The sequence below is a fragment of the Pleurodeles waltl genome, chromosome 10 (assembly GCF_031143425.1).
Source record: "Pleurodeles waltl isolate 20211129_DDA chromosome 10, aPleWal1.hap1.20221129, whole genome shotgun sequence".
In the NCBI taxonomy this organism is placed as follows: domain Eukaryota; kingdom Metazoa; phylum Chordata; class Amphibia; order Caudata; family Salamandridae; genus Pleurodeles; species Pleurodeles waltl.
The window spans coordinates 576,715,783-576,736,157 of record NC_090449.1 but is presented as its reverse complement, the minus strand read 5'-3'; the positions used below and the strand labels follow the sequence as shown (position 1 = coordinate 576,736,157).

General features: G+C 46.7%; 1 protein-coding gene across 2 annotated transcripts in view; it reads right to left on the bottom strand.

Moving 5' to 3' along the window:
- OBSCN (obscurin, cytoskeletal calmodulin and titin-interacting RhoGEF) overlaps positions 1–20,375 on the bottom strand; it is a 1,961,032-nt gene that overhangs the window by 1,213,613 nt on the left and 727,044 nt on the right. The window lies entirely within an intron of this gene.

The following is a 20,375-nucleotide window of genomic DNA, read 5'->3' as shown; positions in this document are numbered from 1 at the left end:
CAATTGTAAACATAGCATCAGCAAAGGCAAAAAGTCAGGGGGCAACCATGCCAAGGAGGCATTTCCTTACAATAATTATATATTTGATATATATTTTTTGAATTATTATATTTGCACTAAATATATATTGATAATTTTTTTCAGGCTCAACGTTTAATTATTGTTTGGATTCCCTTTGGAACCTTCATAGGAGGTGGGTTTTGCGTTTTTACTGTCTGATTGCCCCTGTCCCGCTGCTTATCAGTTTCTTTGGGGTACTCATTTATTTAGATGACTTACTACTATACATGGCAGTTGGTGCTTCAGCCGCCTCTCCCATGATGCAACTCCTGAATGACTCTGGCATCTTGTTAGGCCTACAGGTCAGTAGGACTAAGACCTGCATACTACTGGCTGTGGATGATCTCCTGCAACCGCCGGTTGTCCTGCTGGACATTGCTTGGGCCCTAGCATCTTCAAGTACCTGGGATCCAGGAAACTAAATGTTGGCAGACCTGAAGGAGGACAATCTGGAATGTGTTCTGTGCTCCCTTAGGTCGCTCAAATTGTCCCTCATGGTCACATCCTGGTGTAAAAGATGGTCCTGAGGCTGCTCTACTTCTTCGTAAATTCCCCGGTTGGGGTGTCAGTGCTATGGTTCTCTTCCAGGGGATCCTCATCAATAGTCATAAACATTGAATATTCCCGCCCTTGTGCGGGGACCCCGGAGCATATATAAAATACACACGTATTAACATGTGTAAAAAACAGCAATGCAGGCTATAATGTTAAAAACAGGCTAAAATGCTTTATTTCTATGAAGTTTTTTTTTTTTATATTATAAAGCTACAATAGAGAATAAATATCTACCCAAGCCCCTCAAACTAGGCTTAGGGAAGTAAGCAGCAGCAAACTCTAGAGAAAAAGAGAAAAAACTGCATTGAAAAACAATGAAGCATTCTTAGCCAATAGGCTGCATGCAGGTTAACACAGGAGAACCATAAAAACTTTGGCACCGTGCCTTTAAGACCCTGAGCACCTCCAGTATCCCACCATGCCTCAGGGGTGAAGGAAAGGTGACAGTTGGTTCACAGTTAGGTCAGTTCTTTTTTCCGGCTTCTTCTGAGAGGATCCTGGAGCATTGAGCTCTCAGTTTTTCTGAGTTTTTCTCAGAAAAATTCTTTAAAAAAGCGTTTTTTCATTTTTCACTCGACAAATAATATCTTTGTCTGAGCTAGGAAGGTTTTTTCTGACAGAAAAATGCCTTCTCTTTTTGTCAAATGCCCTGCTTGTGGGAAGAAGAAGGCCCAGTCAGATCCCCTCTCTCTGTGCATAGTGTGCCTGCCTCATAGTCACTGCCCTGACACTTGTAAGTACTGCAAGAACATGTCTAGGAGGACTCTGAAAGACAGAGAGAAGATCCGACTTCATGGGCTTCAGGAGAGGAAAAGAACATCGTCTTCCTCACTTCCCAGACACCCAGAAGGCCATTCTCAGGAGAGAATGGCCCGGTCGACGTCGACAGGTAGGAAAGTGCCTGTTTGTTCACCGTCGACGTCGTCGCTACCACCGCCTCACCGGCATAGATCGCCGTCGACGGCGACACACCCGACGTCGAAGGGAACGGCGTCGATGGAACATCAGAGCAGGGGCAGGTCTCCGTCGACGGCAACCCACCGATCGACGTCGAGCCATCGCCGGCGTGCCCGGTCGCCGCCAAAGGCTGTGCGCCCCCCGACGTCAGGACTCACGACGTTGAGATCACCACGACGGCACGAGAAACATCCGCCGTCGACCTCCCATCGCTCCACGTCGAGGCACACGACGGCGAGCAGGTCGAGGTCCAAGGAGCGTCGTTCGACGTCAAGACACTCAACGTCGAGGCACTCAACGTCGAGGCAGGACCAACCGGCTGGGCGCCCTTCGACGTCGAAACAGCCATCGACGTCGACGCAGGTTTTACCTGTCCCACAGGGAGCAGAACATCGCCCCACGCCAGACAAGGCGCCATCTCCAGTGGTCTCCATACCGAGCGACTCTTCTCGGTCAAGAGCGGCATCATCTGGGCATGTCTCGCCCATCAATTTATCTCCAAGATGGCTGGAGAGCCTCAACAGACCAGCGGCCTCCCCCGATTCGTAGTATTCGCAAATGTACTCACCTACTGCCTCCCTGCCAAGATGGCCATCACCGACAGCCAGGGCAGAACGGGCTCGTTCAGCTCCTCGCCAACCAACCGCGAGGCCTAGACGCTCTGCTACAGCGTCTCGCAGCAGATCTCGCTCTCAACGGAGATCCAGGTCGCGGTCAAGGAGAAGATCACCCTCTTGGTCTTCATCAGGTTCTTCTGTCGGGCGTTACTCACCCACCCTTACAGATTCACCACCTGCTAGAGTCTCACCGGTGGATGATATTACCACATTCAACGAGGTGTTGCTAAGAGGGGCGCAGAAACTCAACATAGAGGTTCCAGAACCATCTACCTCCTCATCGATCATCTTTGAGACTCTACAACAGAGATCAGCGTCGAAAAAGTTGCTGCCTCTAGTGCCTGGCTTGCTGCAGCCAACCATGGACACTTTTCTGGTCCCAGCATCGCTTAAGTCTGCCCCGGCTAGGATTCTTAAGAAATACAAGGCTCCAGAACAAGACCCTTTATTCCTTAGAAAGGATCCGCCACCGGACTCGGTGATCATAGCTGCCGCCCGTAAGACCCACTCGGTGGCATCTTCATCCACGGTACCCCCGGATAAAGAGAGCAGGCATCTAGACTCTCTAGGGAGGAAGATATGCGGGACGGCGGCTTCAGCAATGAAGGTCTCCAGTGCGTCTGCGCTCCTGGGCAGGTACGATCGTTCTCTGTGGGATTCCCTCAGTAGATTTACAGAAAAATTGCCCAGAGAAGACAGACAAGATTTCCAGGAGATACTACAAGAAGGATGCCTGGTATCCAACCAGGTTATCAGCGCGGCAGCGGATGGGGCGGATTTGGCTGCTCATGGGTACGCACATGGTATCTGTGCGAGGAGATCTTCCTGGCTGAGGCTCACTGGCTTGAAACAGGAAGCACAACAACGCATCCTGAATCTCCCATTTGCCGGGAACTCTCTATTCGGTGCCCATGCAGACGAAGAGATGGCCCGCATGAAGACAGAGGTGGATACCTTGAAGGCGGTGGGCCTCGAAAGAAAGAAAGATTTCAGGAGGAGGTACAGGCCGTATGATAGACGCCCTTTCCAGCAGAGGGTTCAAACCCCTCATTGGGCGCAAAGGTCACAGCAGCGACAGGGACGACCTCTTTTTCAACGAAGAAACACAAGGGAGCGAGGGTCAAGCAGACCTCAACAATCCACTCCGAAAGCACCCACCAAGCAATGAAATCTCCCTTCCCTCGACACTGTACACCACTCCGGTGGGGGGAAGTATTACGGCTTATCTTCACGAGTGGCACTCTATCACAAGAGACAAATGGGTGCTCAATATTGTCGAGCATGGCTATTCTCTTCTTTTCAAACAGCCTCCACCACACTTGCCACCAACCAAAGACAATCCATCTCATCTCAGCTTGCTACGCAAGGAGGCTCTCGCCCTCCTAAGAAAGAATGCCATAGAAAAGGTTCCACCGGCACGAAGAGGACAGGGGGTCTACTCCCGTTACTTTCTAGTGGCAAAGAAGGGTCGAGAGGGCGTTTTCAGGCCAATCCTGGATCTACGGCTGCTGAACAAATACATAAGGAAGCAGAAGTTCAGAATGCTAGCGCTTCACCAGATTTTCCCTCAACTGCATCAGGGAGACTGGATGTGCTCCATCGACCTGCAGGATGCATATTTTCACATCCCAATAGCTCCAAAACATCGAAAATTCCTGCGCTTCCGAGTAGCGTTACAGCATTACCAGTTCAGGGTTCTACCCTTTGGCCTGAAATCTGCCCCAAGAGTTTTCTCGAAATGTATGGCAGTGGTGGCGGCACATCTCCGAAGACAAAGGATATACATATATCCATACCTAGACGACTGGCTACTAAAGGCTTCTTCTCCGGAGCAGGCGAGAAGCCATCGGGACATTGTACTAGGAGTTTGCGAAGCTCTAGGTCTTCAGGTCAATTACCAGAAGTCAACCTTGACTCCAACGCAGAATCTTCACTACCTAGGAGCTATCATAAACACAGAACTACAAAAAGTGTATCCTTCGGAGGAACGACTATCCTCAATAAACAAGAAGTGCCAGGACCTGTTGAGAGCCAGCGCACCTACGGCACGTCAGGTGACATCACTACTGGGCTCCATGGCATCGTGCATTTTTATTGTCCCAAATGCCAGACTCCACATGAGACCCCTCCAAGAGGCATTGGAGACCAACTGGAGCCAGAGAACAGGTCGCTGGGAGGACACGGTGCGGCTACCGGAGGTAGCACTTCAGTCATTGAGATGGTGGATGCACAGACCTCACCTGTCAGTGGGTGCTCCGTTTCACCAGGTGCTTCCATCCGACACCCTAGTAACGGATGCATCTCTTCAGGGATGGGGGGCTCATCTGGGTCCTTTTCAAGCACAGGGTCTGTGGTCAGACAAGGAAAAGCAGTACCACATCAATCTGCTAGAAATCAGAGCGGTCCATCTCGCTCTCAAGTCCTTCATACTGCTAATTCAGGGGAAAACTCTCTTGATACAGACGGACAATACAACCACAATGTATTACTTGAACAAACAGGGGGGAACGAGGTCCCTACCCCTATCGCGAGAGTCCCAAGCGATATGGCATTGGCTCCTGGCCAGAGGAATGTCAATTACAGCGGTTCACCTGCCAGGTCAGCAGAACGTGGAAGCAGACTTTCTAAGCAGACACCTGGAGGACGTTCACGATTGGGTCCTGCACGGCGAAGTCGCAGAATACATCTTCGCGCAATGGAGTCGGCCTCAACTGGACCTCTTCGCAGACGAAGTAAATAAGAAATGCCCAGACTTCGCATCCAGGTTCTACCGTCCGGGATCTCGAGGGAATGCCCTGTTGATCGACTGGTCAGGGACATTTCTTTACGCTTTTCCGCCGATTCCCCTCATTCCGGCAGTGATCAGCAAACTTTACAGATCCAGGACCAGAATGATTCTGATAGCGCCGCAATGGCCCCGACAGTTCTGGTACACGGATCTCCTCAACCTGTCGGAAGAACCTCACAGGAGGCTGCCGTGCAGACCGGATCTTCTGAGCAGAATGGAGGGCAGGATTCTACATCCCAACCTACCCTCTCTGAGCTTAACAGCATGGCTCCTGAATTCCTGCAGTATGGGCACCTAGGACTCTCGCAGGAGTGCATGAGCATCTTGAAAGAGTCCAAACGACCTTCCACGCGGCGTTCCTACGCTTTTAAGTGGAAGACATTCTACATATGGTGCTGTCAGAAAGGTCATAATCCCATACGGGCGCAGGAGGATGTCATACTGTCCTATTTGCTTCATCTAGCGAAGTCCGGTCTGCAGGTATCATCTATTAAGGTACATTTGTCTGCTATTACTGCCTATCGCAAATCACCTTCTCAGGAATCCTTCTTTACAAAACCTGTAGTCAAGGATTTCTTAGAAGATTTGAAGAAAGTTTTTCCGCCAATTCGGAGGCCTTCTCCTCCATGGGAACTGAACATAGTCCTGGCAAAACTTATGGGCCCTCCTTTCGAGCCTATCCATAAGGCCTCTTTACAACACCTTACGTGGAAGACGGCTTTTCTAGTGGCCATTACTTCGGCGAGGAGGGTCAGTGAAATCCAGGCCTTGTCTGCAAAAGAACCGTACACGGTTTTTCATGACAATAGAGTGGTTCTGCGAACTCACCCATCTTTCCTTCCGAAGGTGGTGTCAGAATTCCATATTAATCAGACCATAACTTTACCGACGTTCTTTCCCAATCCGGAGACTCCGGCAGAGAAAGCATTGCACTCATTAGACTTGAAAAGAGTGCTGAAATTTTATCTGGACAAGACAAAATCGATTAGACACTCTAACCGCTTGTTTGTAAACTATGGTCATTTAAGGACAGGAGAGGCAGCTTCTAAACGAACAATATCAAGATGGATAGTTTCTTGCATTGTTAATACTTAACAGCTAGCTAATAGACAATTGCTAGCGCGGCCTAGAGCGCATTCCACAAGGGGTAAAGCGGCTACTGCTGCTCTCCTTAACAATGTTCCGATATCTGAGATTTGTAAAGCTGCTACATGGAAGTCTATCCATACGTTTACAAGACATTATTGTTTAGACTCAGATGCAAGAGCGGATGCCCAAGTGGGGCAGGCCTCTCTAAGAAATCTATTTGCGTAAGACATATCTATTCCTGCACTTCTATCGGACAGTCCGCTGGGTTTAGGGATGGGCTTGCTAATCTATTCAATGTTTATGACTATTGATGAGGATCCCCTGGAAGAGAAGGATAAGTTACTTACCTGTAAATCCTAGTTCTCTTCCAGGGGTATCCTCATCAAAGTCATAAACAACTCACCCTCCTCCCCGGACGCACGTCTCCTAGAAGTGCAGGACAGACTGTGTTTTGAATCAGTTATACAAATTGTCACCGTAAAAAGAACTGACCTAACTGTGAACCAACTGTCACCTTTCCTTCACCCCTGAGGCATGGTGGGATACTGGAGGTGCTCAGGGTCTTAAAGGCACGGTGCCAAAGTTTTTATGGTTCTCCTGTGTTAACCTGCATGCAGCCTATTGGCTAAGAATGCTTCATTGTTTTTCAATGCAGTTTTTTCTCTTTTTCTCTAGAGTTTGCTGCTGCTTACTTCCCTAAGCCTAGTTTGAGGGGCTTGGGTAGATATTTATTCTCTATTGTAGCTTTATAATATAAAAAATAAAAAAAAAAATTAAAAAAAAACTTCATAGAAATAAAGCATTTTAGCCTGTTTTTAACATTATAGCCTGCATTGCTGTTTTTTACACATGTTAATATGTGTGTATTTTATATATGCTCCGGGGTCCCCGCACAAGGGCGGGAATATTCAATGTTTATGACTATTGATGAGGATCCCCTGGAAGAGAACCATAGCACTAACACCCCAACCGGGGAATTTACGAAGAAGTAGAGCAGCCTCAGGACCATCTTTGACACCAGGATGTGACCATGAGGGACAATTTAAGCGACCTAAGGGAGCACAGAACACATTCCAGATTGTCCTCCTTCAGGTCTGCCAACATTTAGTTTCCTGGATCCCAGGTACTTGAAGATGCTAGGGCCCAAGCAATGTCCAGCAGGACAACCGGCGGTTGCAGGAGATCATCCACAGCCAGTAGTATGCAGGTCTTAGTCCTACTGACCTGTAGGCCTAACAAGATGCCAGAGTCATTCAGGAGTTGCATCATGGGAGAGGCGGCTGAAGCACCAACTGCCATGTATAGTAGTAAGTCATCTAAATAAACGAGTACCCCAAAGAAACTGATAAGCAGCGGGACAGGGGCAATCAGACAGTAAAAACGCAAAACCCACCTCCTATGAAGGTTCCAAAGGGAATCCAAACAATAATTAAACGTTGAGCCTGAAAAAAATTATCAATATATATTTAGTGCAAATATAATAATTCAAAAAATATATATCAAATATATAATTATGTAAACAAGCACTTTAAGACAAACTGGACAGTTCTTTTTCAATCAACATTCATACTCATTTATACACCATTCAACCATGAAAAAATAAAACAATAAATAACAATGGCAAATTACTGAGCAAAGTGCATGTGTCAGCCCATATTATTATTCTGGAAATATAATGTTCATCCTGTCATAATTCCATAGGATCAATTGTCAGTAGATCAATTTCCTGTAATGGCCAAAATGTGTTCCTGATTCAAACAATTCTTCAAAAAGCTATTGTAATGATTCCTCCTTGAATAATCCTTAATTATATCCGTTGTAGACATCTAGTACTTCAAATTTGCCGATCAAACAATTGGACTTTTCATCTTCGCCAAAATGTGCTGACTTATGTTTCGGTGTAATGTGGCCAGAAGGTCACACACCTTCCTCAGGGCATGAATATATTGTACATAATTAATGCGTAGAAAGAGAGGTACCGTCCAACAAGTCAAACTCAAAACAAATTAGAAAACAATATATGAAATGCTCAATCAGAAATTCAAAATATGTCTCTGCATCGCACACCCATCTAGTAGTAAGTCATCTGCATAGAGGGATATGATGTGTTTGCTTTCCCCACCATGATGCCCCTACCTCTGCCCTCCAGCCTCAACAACGTCGCTGATGGCTCAATTGCAATGGTAACTAGGAGAAAGGGACAGCGAGCACCCCTGGCACATCTCACAATGGATATCAGAATGCAAAAATTTGTGACACCTGTTTTAACTGTGGCAGTCAGGGGGAAGTACAACAACCACACCTACTTGACCTAAGAGTCTTCAAGGGCAATTCTGAGCATGACCTCCTTGGGGAAGTCCCACTGGACCGTGTCAAATGCATTCTCAAGGTTAACTGACATAATCATGGCCCCAGGGGTAGCCTGAATTTGTGGCTGTTCAAAATTACAAAATGTGGTAAAGCTGCCGCAAGTTGAGGGAGGTGTTTTGTGTTGGTATGAAACCATTCTTGTTTGTGTGGATTAGCATTTGCATATGTGACAGAAGACTGGTCACTAACACTTACTAAGGATTTTGTTCAGTATGGATAGTAGGTGGAATGCCACCACCGTGGGGAAGCACTGCTCTGTGCCGGGAGGTGTGCCAAAAGGGCAGGAGCCCTTTAAAACTATTCTCGCGCTCCCGCCGTCGCGGGAAGCGCTGCTCTGTGCCGGGAGGTGTGCCAAAAAGGGCAGGAGCCCTTTAAAACTTTCTCCGCGCTCCCGCCGTCGCGGGAAGCGCTGCTCTGTGCCGGGAGGTGTGCCAAAAGGGCAGGAGCCCTTTAAAACTTTCTTCGCGCTCCCGCCGTCGCGGGAAGCGCTGCTCTGTGCCGGGAGGTGTGCCAAAAGGGCAGGAGCCCTTTAAAACTATTCTCGCGCTCCCGCTCCCGGGAGCGCGAGAAGCGCTGCTCTGTGCCGGGAGGTGTGCCAAAAGGGCAGGAGCCCTTTAAAACTTTCTTCGCGCTCCCGCCGTTGCGGGAAGCGCTGCTCTGTGCCGGGAGGTGTGCCAAAAGGGCAGGAGCCCTTTAAAACTATTCTCGCGCTCCCGCCGTCGCGGGAAGCGCTGCTCTGTGCCGGGAGGTGTGCCAAAAGGGCAGGAGCCCTTTAAAACTATTCTCGCGCTCCCGCCGTCGCGGGAAGCGCTGCTCTGTGCCGGGAGGTGTGCCAAAAGGGCAGGAGCCCTTTAAAACTATTCTCACGCTCCCGCCGTCGCGGGAAGCGCTGCTCTGTGCCGGGAGGTGTGCCAAAAGGGCAGGAGCCCTTTAAAACTATTCTCGCGCTCCCGCCGTCGCGGGAAGCGCTGCTCTGTGCCGGGAGGTGTGCCAAAAGGGCAGGAGCCCTTTAAAACTATTCTCGCGCTCCCGCCGTCGCGGGAAGCGCTGCTCTGTGCCGGGAGGTGTGCCAAAAGGGCAGGAGCCCTTTAAAACTTTCTTCGCGCTCCCGCCGTCGCGGGAAGCGCTGCTCTGTGCGGGGAGGTGTGCCAAAAGGGCAGGAGCCCTTTAAAACTATTCTCGCGCTCCCGCCGTCGCGGGAAGCGCTGCTCTGTGCCGGGAGGTGTGCCAAAAGGGCAGGAGCCCTTTAAAACTTTCTTCGCGCTCCCGCCGTCGCGGGAAGCGCTGCTCTGTGCCGGGAGGTGTGCCAAAAGGGCAGGAGCCCTTTAAAACTATTCTCGCGCTCCCGCCGTCGCGGGAAGCGCTGCTCTGTGCCGGGAGGTGTGCCAAAAGGGCAGGAGCCCTTTAAAACTATTCTCGCGCTCCCGCCGTCGCGGGAAGCGCTGCTCTGTGCCGGGAGGTGTGCCAAAAGGGCAGGAGCCCTTTAAAACTATTCTCGCGCTCCCGCCGTCGCGGGAAGCGCTGCTCTGTGCCGGGAGGTGTGCCAAAAGGGCAGGAGCCCTTTAAAACTTTCTTCGCGCTCCCGCCGTCGCGGGAAGCGCTGCTCTGTGCCGGGAGGTGTGCCAAAAGGGCAGGAGCCCTTTAAAGCTTTCTTCGGGCTCCCGTAGCGCGGGATGCGCGCGGGCGGCGCCCGGGCAAAGCCCGGGCCACGGGCGGGCCCGTCTTTGCCCGTCATTGCCAGGAAGAGGCAGGGCAGGGCCACCCCCCTGACATCCAACCAAAGACGTGGACCATACAGCAAACTTGTCTATGGCTGCCTGAAGGAGATCTGAAGTTCCACTGCTCGGTGCGTGGGTAGTCCTCTCACAGAGCCCCAGGCCCCATCAAGTACGCGGAAATCTATTAACCTTAACCGGATACTTGCAGACTTTTCCGTGTACCCAGCCGAATCTATTTCGGTTCATCATATAACTGCTTATTGAATCACGTTTTTTGGAGGGTGGCAGGAGGTGGCACCATTCTTCCTCTCCCAAGGGCAGGAGTCCATAATTCATTACCCGCCCTGTGCCCGTCTGCGCCCGATAAGTGGTTGGGTCTGGCGATATATATTCATATATACGCTTTGGGCATCTTACTGTGGTCCTGTCTTTGAGATTTGCTAACAGTAGGGTCTGAGAAGCTTATTAATCACACTATAGTGCCAGTGGCTGGGTCTCAAAGGCCTACACATCCACATAAGCCAGGGGCTCACTAAAGGCCCCTGATTTAAAGAATAATGGGCCGTCGACGTGGGGGTGGGTTGGAAGGAAAGCAGCACTCTAACAGAACCCTAGATGGTTTCCTGCAAAAGGCTGTTGGGGAACTTGAAAAAGAAATTGAGTTAGTGCAGCGACGCTTAGCTGCCCCCTCTTCTTCAACCAACATCCTAGTCCATGATAGCTCGGCCCTACAGCCCTCCCCGCGAATAGAATTTCAGCCTGTACTGACTTCCCCTTTCCCTTCCCCCTCTAAAAACTCCCAGGAGAACCAGGACGAAACCACAACTGTAATCACCACCTGCGCTGTCCCTATTCTGCCGGCCCAGAGTCTCATAAATGAAGGCCCCCTCACCTTAGCAGATTCCAATACCAAAGGAAAAAGGAAACGAAGGGAACCCGCTCTTAAAAATAAACGATCTAGGACTTTGAGCCCCCCTATCATGGCCCAACCCTCTAAAAAGGATACGGCATTAATCCCCTTACACAACACAAACGAGTGCCATGCAAATGAGCACACCAGGGATCTCATAAAAGATGAGCTTTCAAAACTATTTCTCCCAATTCTAACTCGCCTCCAATCAATCGAGGACAAATTGGAAAGCCTTATTAATAGTCAGCCACCTAAAACTGTTACACCCGTAGAAATCCAATCCCATCCCCTTGTCAACCATGACCTCATCACTGCTAACAGATCCACTGGCCAAACAGCCAAAATCCCTTTTTCTTCTTTAAATCAAGATGGCCCAGCACCGTCAAAACAGCTAGTATTTTAATGAATAAGCCCCACAGGGTTTCAGTTCCCTTCATAAAAGGAAACGCCCCATTGAATAATCCAGTAACTATTTTGGGAGTTGGCAACCCCACTTGGGAGTACCCGCATACAGAACACCAGAAGAGTGACAAGACCAGGGGCCTCCCTGATCAAAAAGTGCTTCATTTGCCTCCAGAATCATGTCATTATGCACTCATTATATCGAATGTCCCTGAACTCAAACCTCATTCCACTGAATCTTTTATCGAACTTAAAAACAAGGTTATCCATTGGTTGCACGTGAATGCAGGGTTTGCTTTTTCCATGACACCCTCAATACTGATGGTGAGAAGGGTAGGGTGGGTGGGCTCCCTAGCGAAGATCGGTTCAGGGGACTGCATAGTCATCAACTTCAATTCTCCTGACCTTGTTCAACGGCTCTTTTTAAACGCTAATAGACCTTATCCTACAACTGAAAAAACCTCCATTTGCAGGCTACAAGTGTTTTATCCACCTCCCATGCCAGCTTGGAGTAGACAACTGCCAACGTTATACGGGGCTCCCTCTGCTATCCACACACAGTCTATCCCTGCACCTGGCCCTAGATGCCCTTCGTCATCTCTTTCTGAGACAGACTGACTAGGAGATGACCTTTCGGAAGTGGCTTTGAGCAATGGTGAGACTGAGGTCATTCATCCCACTGCCCTCAGCATCTCTAACTTTGTTGCCCCTTTGACCTTGGCAGATCCTGTTAATCAGGGATCACCCACAAGCATCACGAGTCAAGCTAGCAAGGAATGTATTCTGTTCCCGGCAACTGTTCTACACATTCTGGGGTCTAATCTACCTAATTCATATATAGCTGGGGCTATATCCAGCGAGGTTAACAAGGCACATATTGAGATAGCCACTGGTCCTAATATACCTGAGGGAATTAGCATGGTTCCTAGCAGTTCCCCCCCGGTGGGAAATATCCTCAGAATAAAGCAGGGTCCATAAAAACAGAGGATCTCGATAAGGTACTCAGCTGGAACATAGCAGGGTTGGAGAGCAAATTACAAAGCCCAGGATGGGGCTGTCTTATTGATGATCACCTGATCTGTCTCTTCCAAGAAACGTGGGCATTAGAACCCAAATATAGACTTGGCTTCAAAAGCTATTGGGTTCCAGCACGCAAGTCATCTTCTGGGAGACCATCGGGAGGGCTGCTTGTGTGGATCAACACTTCTCTTAGGTGCAAGATAGAAGAAATAGATACAGGTTGACGTGACTTGCAAGTCCTATTAATAATGATTTCTGAAGAGAGACCTTTACTTTTAATTAATATCTATAACAGGAATGTGAGCTCCCATGCTGATTTTGATGTCCTGTCCATTTTGGACAGTCTCCTCAAAAACAATCCCTCCTTCTTTGTTTTGATTGGAGGGGACTTCAATGTCACTTTTGAACCTAATCCTCTAGTCCAAGGAATTTATAAAGAAGAGGATGCCCATTGGGGCATCCCTCAGCTAGTCTCCAACAAAAAACCAAGGCTGAACAAATCTGCGCGCTTACTGGCCGATATCACACTAGCCCATGGGCTCCGAGCCTGTAATGGTCGCTCGCGCTCGGATGTAAATTTGCAAGCTACCTTTAGGCGCGGAAGGCTCAGCAGTCGCATTGATTATATACTTCTTGACATCCGACTGTGGAGCCACATGTTCGATATGAGGGTCCAAAAGCAAATTGAGAGTGATCATGACCCGTTGATTTTATCGACCAGAGGACTTTTTCCTTCGTTCAATGTGCCCTACTCCAAGAGTCATGCGTTCCAGCTGGCTCTAACTAATAACAGACGCAACCTAAAATGGGAATCTATTAGTTCTTCCCCTAAATATCTGGCACCTATTTACAACCTGCTTGCCAACCAGATGGAGTGCATGATCCGGCTAAATGAAAATGGGGAGGGTGACAAAGTCTTAGCAGCCCACACTGACCTGTTCCAATCTTTAAAGCATCTCTTTACAAAAAAAATTCTTAATAATCCTAACAAAAAGCACTGCGCTCCTTGGTTTGACAATTGTTGCAGAGAAGCACAACTGTCTCTCCTGGAAGCAATAAAAGATGGCCATGTTGAGCTGTTAAGAACAGCCAGAAAAGTTTATAAGAAGGAATGTCATAAGGCACGCAGAAGTTGGGAAGAGGCCAGATGGGTTACTATTTTGGAGACTGCTAAATCCAATGATACATCTAGGTTCTGGAAACTAATAACTGACGATTGTAACAATTCCCCTGCCGCACCTGGTTCTTCAATCCCCTCAGTATCATGGGTAGAGCACTTTGGGCAACTATACGAAGGGCCATCTGAAGCATCCCTGTGGGCCCCCGATGCCTCAATAAACCAAGAGACCACCTCGATCTCATTCTCTCTAACCGAAACAAGAGCAGCAATAGACTCACTGAAATGGGGAAAGGCCCCTGGCCCAGATAAGATTCCAGGCGATCTATACAAATCAAGACCAGACATATGGGCACCATACCTCAACCTTATCTGCAATGCTATTGCAGCAGGGGCCCCCGTTCCACCCACTTGGAAAGGGGCTGAAATAGTACCCATTTTCAAAAAAGGAAATCCGAGCATCCCTGCCAACTATCGTCCGATTAGTCTCCTTGATAACTCCCAGAAAATCTATGCAAAGCATCTTCTGTTCCATCTCGAGGAATGGATTATGGAGTCCGAAGCTCTCTCTGACCTACAAGCAGGTTTTAGACCTGCAGTGAGTACAGTTGACCAAGCCCTAAGATTCATGTCAATAAAATGGAAGAACGTTGATCTGGGGAGGGGCAATCTTTACGTGGTCTTCATAGACCTCAGAGCCGCATTCGATTTGATCCCCAGGAACCTGCTGTGGTCAACATTATCTAACATGGCAGTGCCATCTGGTCTCCTGAAACTCATTGCTCAACTGCATGAAGATACCTTTGCTCAAATTAGATGTGGCCAGGGGGGCGAGCTGACTGACCCCGTAGCTATTAAAAAAGGTGTTAGACAGGGATGTGTCCTGGCACCCACTCTTTTTCTGCTATATATCAACAATTGCATTCACTACTTAGAGAACTGTATAAATGATTCACCTAAATTGGTTGGGAAAAAAATCCTGTGTCTGCTATATGCAGATGATACAATTTTGATATCTAAATCGCCAATGGGAATCCAAAACCTGATCAACCAATTTTGTGTTTTTTGTAGTGATTATGGTCTGGACATAAACATCAAGAAAACAAAACTCATGATATATAGTACCTCCAAGAAACGATCACGTGCTAGCATAGAAATGAACTCGATCCCTTTGGAGAAAGTAGAAGAGTTTGACTACTTGGGTTTCAGACTATCGACCACAGGCAAATGGAAGCCAGCCCTTGACAAAGGGGCTCTCATTATAAGCCAGAGAGGTGGGGCCCTTGTCCGTAGATCGAGAAAGGCTCCGAGCCCCCCCTTGAACATACTTGCAGAGATTTACAATGTCCAAATCAGAGCAGCGGCCCTTTATGGAGCGGAACTTTGGGGGTCCCACAAAAACCTTGATATCCTGCAAACCAAGGAAAACCATTTTCTTAGACAGATCGCCCGCCTAGGTATGGGCTCACCAATGACCCCTCTAAGGCTAGACCTAGGTTTAAACAGTATTAAAACCACTGCAGCCCTAAGGCCTCTTTCCTATTGGATTCGTTTATGGAAATCTGTTGAACTCGAACCATACAGGCTGGCCATAAGAGAGCTCATAGCCACCCCTCAGGCACTGGAGAAAATTCCATGGCTGAAGGAAATGAAATCTGCCTGGGTCAAAATAGGTTTTCCTTCCTACTGGAAATATCCGGAGCAAATCCCCGATAATGCAAGGAAACTTGTTACTAAAAGATATTGGGAGAAAGTAAATGAAGACTCCTTGCATCAAAAAGGGGCGGGCAGGCTAACAATGGAATTTCTCCAACTTAAGCACGAGCCCTGGCCTGAGAATTTCTTGAACCTTCCCATGCCTCCGTACGCCCGTGCTTTATATCTCCAACTAAGATATGGTACACTGCCTATCAATGGTTTTACGGCTCACTGGTCCTCTAACATCGTTTCAAATGATAGATGTATCTCTTGCCAAAATCGTAAAGAAACAATAGAGCACATACTATTTTTTTGCCCTTCGTATAAGAGTCCCAGAGGGAGGTGGATCATTCCCCTCTGCAAAAATATGTCATTACATGATAGAGCAAGCGCCACCAGAATCTGTACATACGACACATCCTCCGTGGTAGCTATTACAGTTACCAAATTTTTAGCGGAGGCCTGGTACATCCGGCGTAGGCTTATTGTTTTAAAGGGCATGTGAGCCATCTTGACATTAGTCGACAGAAGGAGTCCCAGTTGTTATTTTTTAGTAGTATCAGTAGAAATTTCTTAGCAGGAACCTGTTGCCCCCTATATGAGGATTGATGATGACCAGGTCCTACGGGGAAACACTTGCACACATTGGTATGTTAGACAGAATTTTATATCCTAGTTTTTATCCTTTCTCTCTTAACATTTTAACCCATGTCTTATTTATTGTACTTTTTATCTACAATCAAATATCTAGTCTTGTTGATCTTATTCTAATACTGTCCTGATTACTACTGTTTTTATACTGTTATTATTATTATTATTATTATTTTTTATTTTTTTTATATTTTTTTTTCCTCCCCAAACAAACACTATTTATTATGTATGATTGTTATCTCTGTTATTTTAAATGGCCTAGATTTGTAGACCGAATGAACTCAAATAAAAAAATATGTGTGTATTTTATATATGCTCCGGGGTCCCCGCACAAGGGTGGGAATATTCAATGTTTATGACTTTGATGAGGATACCCCTGGAAGAGAACTAGGATTTACAGGTAAGTAACTTATCCTTCCGGCAGCTAGACTCCCTCCTTAGGGAGCTCATCTGGGATGGGGGCTGCCACAGGGTGCCCCTGGCCACCCTCAGTAGACCAATGTCGGGGGGGGGGGTCTGAGAGCCCAAGATTTTGAGCTGTATTTTATGGCGGCCTAGCTCCAGTGGGTCTCTTAGTGGATGGATGGTGCTTGTCCTCATTGGCTGGGAATCTTTCCAAGGGATATTGATGGCTAGGTTGTTGTGGTCGGCAATGAAAATCTCTCGCCATGATCCCCTGCTATCTGGAGCATTGCACTGTTGGTGCCGTTGTGTCCAGCGTACTGGTGACATGCTGCTTTACAGCCCTGCCTTACCACTTATGGACCATCTGCATGGCGAACCCCTCTCCTGCTTTTCGGTGGTACAGTTGAGTGACTGGACCAAGGTTGGGTTTGTAACGGTGAGTGACTACTTCCACATGGGCGTCCTACTACCCCTGGAAGAGATGACGGCACAGAGAGCTCTTCCTCCTGGCCAGTTCCTGACTTACGAAGCACTAGTACGGTCATTGAGAGACCTGTTGGAAAGTGGCAATTGGGAGCCCCAACCTCATGAAGTGCTTCAGTTACTGGTAAAAATGGGCTCAGCTCGGCACCTGGTGGTTTGGTTTTAGAGGGCTCTAAATAGGATGGTGTGTAATCCCCTTGCTGGACTCAAGGACTGTTGGGAAAATACAGTAGGGCAAATCCTAGATCCTGAGTGGCACACATTCTTAGCATACCCCAACAGACTGTCCTGAAACAAATAGTAACACTAATTTACAACACACATTGCCTTGCACTTTTACCAAATAAACAAATTATGATCCCAAACATAAGTTGTCATATTCTTCCACATATGATACCTGTCAATTTTCAGGAAATGAATCAAATTGTCACCCAACTAAAATCTTATTTAAGTAAATGAAATAACTTAACCAAATACCAGATAGTCCTTTTTTTCCAAAAAGTCCTGTTTAGGAATGCTTCCTTGGGCAGATCCTGTCCCACATTCTAGTTTACTATTGCTAGGAACTACTTCATAAGTCATGTTTAGATCTCACATGCTGATGGAGAGTATAATATACCCACACACAACCAGTCCTTATATGCCAAGAACAGTCAAAGAAGCCTGGATTCAAGCTTGAATGGCATTGTGCAGCCTGACGTGACCAGGTACTGCCATCATGTGCCACAAATAGCTCAGATTTCCAGTGTGCAGTTGTAATGCGATTCACTGTTGCTTATTTAAATGTATTGCCTCATAAGGTCCAGTAACCTAATTGTGCACAAGAATTAGCAACATATCTTCAGGGTGCCTCTCATGTCCATGTTGTGCACCAGATGCTCATGTACTTTATCATGTACCTCTGTGCTACAATCATATGCCAGCAACAACTTCACATGCCCAAGTACAGCTTACCATACCACGGGAACTACTAGGCTGGCCATGGTCTACCCATGCCCAGCCTGATGTATTATATGCTACTAACAAATGTCACAAATGTTTGCACATCCTCATGGCATATGTCTTGCCACGCTCATTTACTACCATCTTAGGCTATTTTTCATCCTACAATTTCTGATGTGCCTATTTTAGAACCTTATGCAAGGATGCATGCAGATGCACAAACAAAACACACAAACACATAGGATGGCAGACATACGAGCAGGTAGACACATTCACACACGTGATGTGATTCCTCCCACTTGACTTGATAGTCAAAACCCATTATGGATTTACCAAATGATCTCCTCCTGGACACTGGTGCCCTAGGAGGATGAGACTTCATAGTAATATATCATGCATGAGCGGCATTCCTTTCTACTCTTTGGTTCTACCTTGAGCCCCCAAGCAGTCAATAAAGTGGCAGACCCTGCGCTCAGAGTACAAAGGATAGGTGCTTACGTGGGGCTTGGTGAACAGGGCAGCAATAGTTAAGAAATGGACAGAAGTGATCCAGCTTGACAGCTCTCTCTGACTCAAGTCAAACCCAGCACCACAGTTCCCATACATCGTCTTTGTCAATGGCAAATGCAGACGGGGCAGGAAAACAACCAACATTTATATACATGAAGGACTCAGTTAGTGACAGCTTTTTGAATTCGTAGCCTAAAGCTCTGCAAACACCACCACTAATATATGCCATACACAGCCCAAAACACACTTCTGCAAATTACCTCAGTTTTATAGACAGTAGGGCATTCTAAAGAACCTGTACATTTATTTCATTATCACATTTACAAAGGCTATTCACCTAAGAGATGCGCAGAAATAATTAAAAACACACAGTAGATCAGAAACAACTGTGGAAGCAAGTTATAAAGTAGACATCATGAGGAGAAAGGAAGGAGCACAGGCTTTGAATAAATTGAGATGTTTCAGGAGATTTTGAAAGGTTTGGAAACACGGAAAGTGAAAAACTCTGAAGCATTAGGGAACACATTGGGTAGGTGAAGACAAAATACAACTTGAGGGGTGAATAGAGAGTAGGAGGCTAAATGGACTTGCAAGAAGATGAATAGAAAAATGGCACAGAGAATTTTAAGTAGCAGAACGTCTTGGAACTTACTGTCTAGGTATTTTTGTGCCTTATTTTTTCACTTACTTTGTAGAAAATTATAGTTTATCACAAAAATCTACACTTACTATTGCATATATTCTTTGTAATTACTCTTAAAACCAGAATTAGGCACGCCAATAGGTCTGCGTTTTTATTAGGGGAAATGTTTGGTAATAGTTGGGCGAATTTGAGTGTGTTATTCACAGCTTTCCTAGAATTAAAATATCATAATAAAGCTGTTTTAGGTTACAACAAAATGGAAGCTTACAGTAAGGCCTGCAACAGACTGCTAAAGCTGAGTCCAGTTGTAGCCTCAAAGACAAGTAATATAAAAGGGGGGGAGATGATAAAGCGAGAGTTGAATATATTGAAGTTAAAAGCCATATAGAGCAAAATATTCCATAGTAAGGACTTTATACGAAAGAACGTTTTTTCATCTCTACGAAAGCCTGTCTGTGTTTGTACAGTTCTTTAATTTGCCAATAAAAAAGCTGTAAATTCGACATTTTATCATGACAGCAAAGTAAAGCAAACGAAACTTAAACAAGCACGTTCTAAACAAAAAGGCCTTGAACAGCAATAGCAATGTTATCATGTCTCTGGGTCCGGGCCAACAAAAGGATTACTAAATTCTTCATCACTAAAACCTAACAGGAACTCAAGTTGGACATTGTAATCATCCACAGAATTCCATGGATTTGATGAAAGCCGTCCAAGCAATGTTAAGCCGTGAAAAACACATGAAAGCTAGTGCCTGACCCGAAGCTCACACGTGTTCTGTAGTGCTTATTGTACTTTTATTAAGAATTGAATACATGCGGTCTTCCAAACGGCTGAAGCTGTTGTTAGCCACACGTAAAACAAAATTGGAATTTAAGGCAAATAGAGGTAGGAAGTCATCACGAACGCAATGGCACAGGAAGAGGAAAACTGTTATGTTTTAGAGGGACTGAGGGCTGAATGGAGCGCACACAGAGAAAGCCCAAAGAAGAGTGACGAGAGATTCGCAGAAGGCAAAAAAAAGGAACCTGAATGGATAATTTGCTAGCTGAAATAGAATAGAAAGATCAGATATCACAGAGGTTAAAAGCAACAAGATTAGAATGCGTGGCATGAAAATGTTAAAGGTAAGTCAAAGGCAATGAATGCTACACTAGCAGACAAGAGGGTAATTTAATAAGGGAGAAAATTCGTTGGGGGAGAGAGAGATGAGGTGGTTATCACCAGGGGACAAAAGGTTATCTGTTTTAAGGGATTAAGGGGGAGAAACTTAGAAGACATCCTGAACAGAGCGACAGACAGCCAAAAAGACTTGGAATTGACATGTGATAGATGGTCGAAATAAACTGAACCTGGGATCAGAAATATAGAAATAAGAAAAAGAGGCAACTGCAGGTTGTCATAATTCTACACCTAAATAACTGAACAGCCAGACGTTGA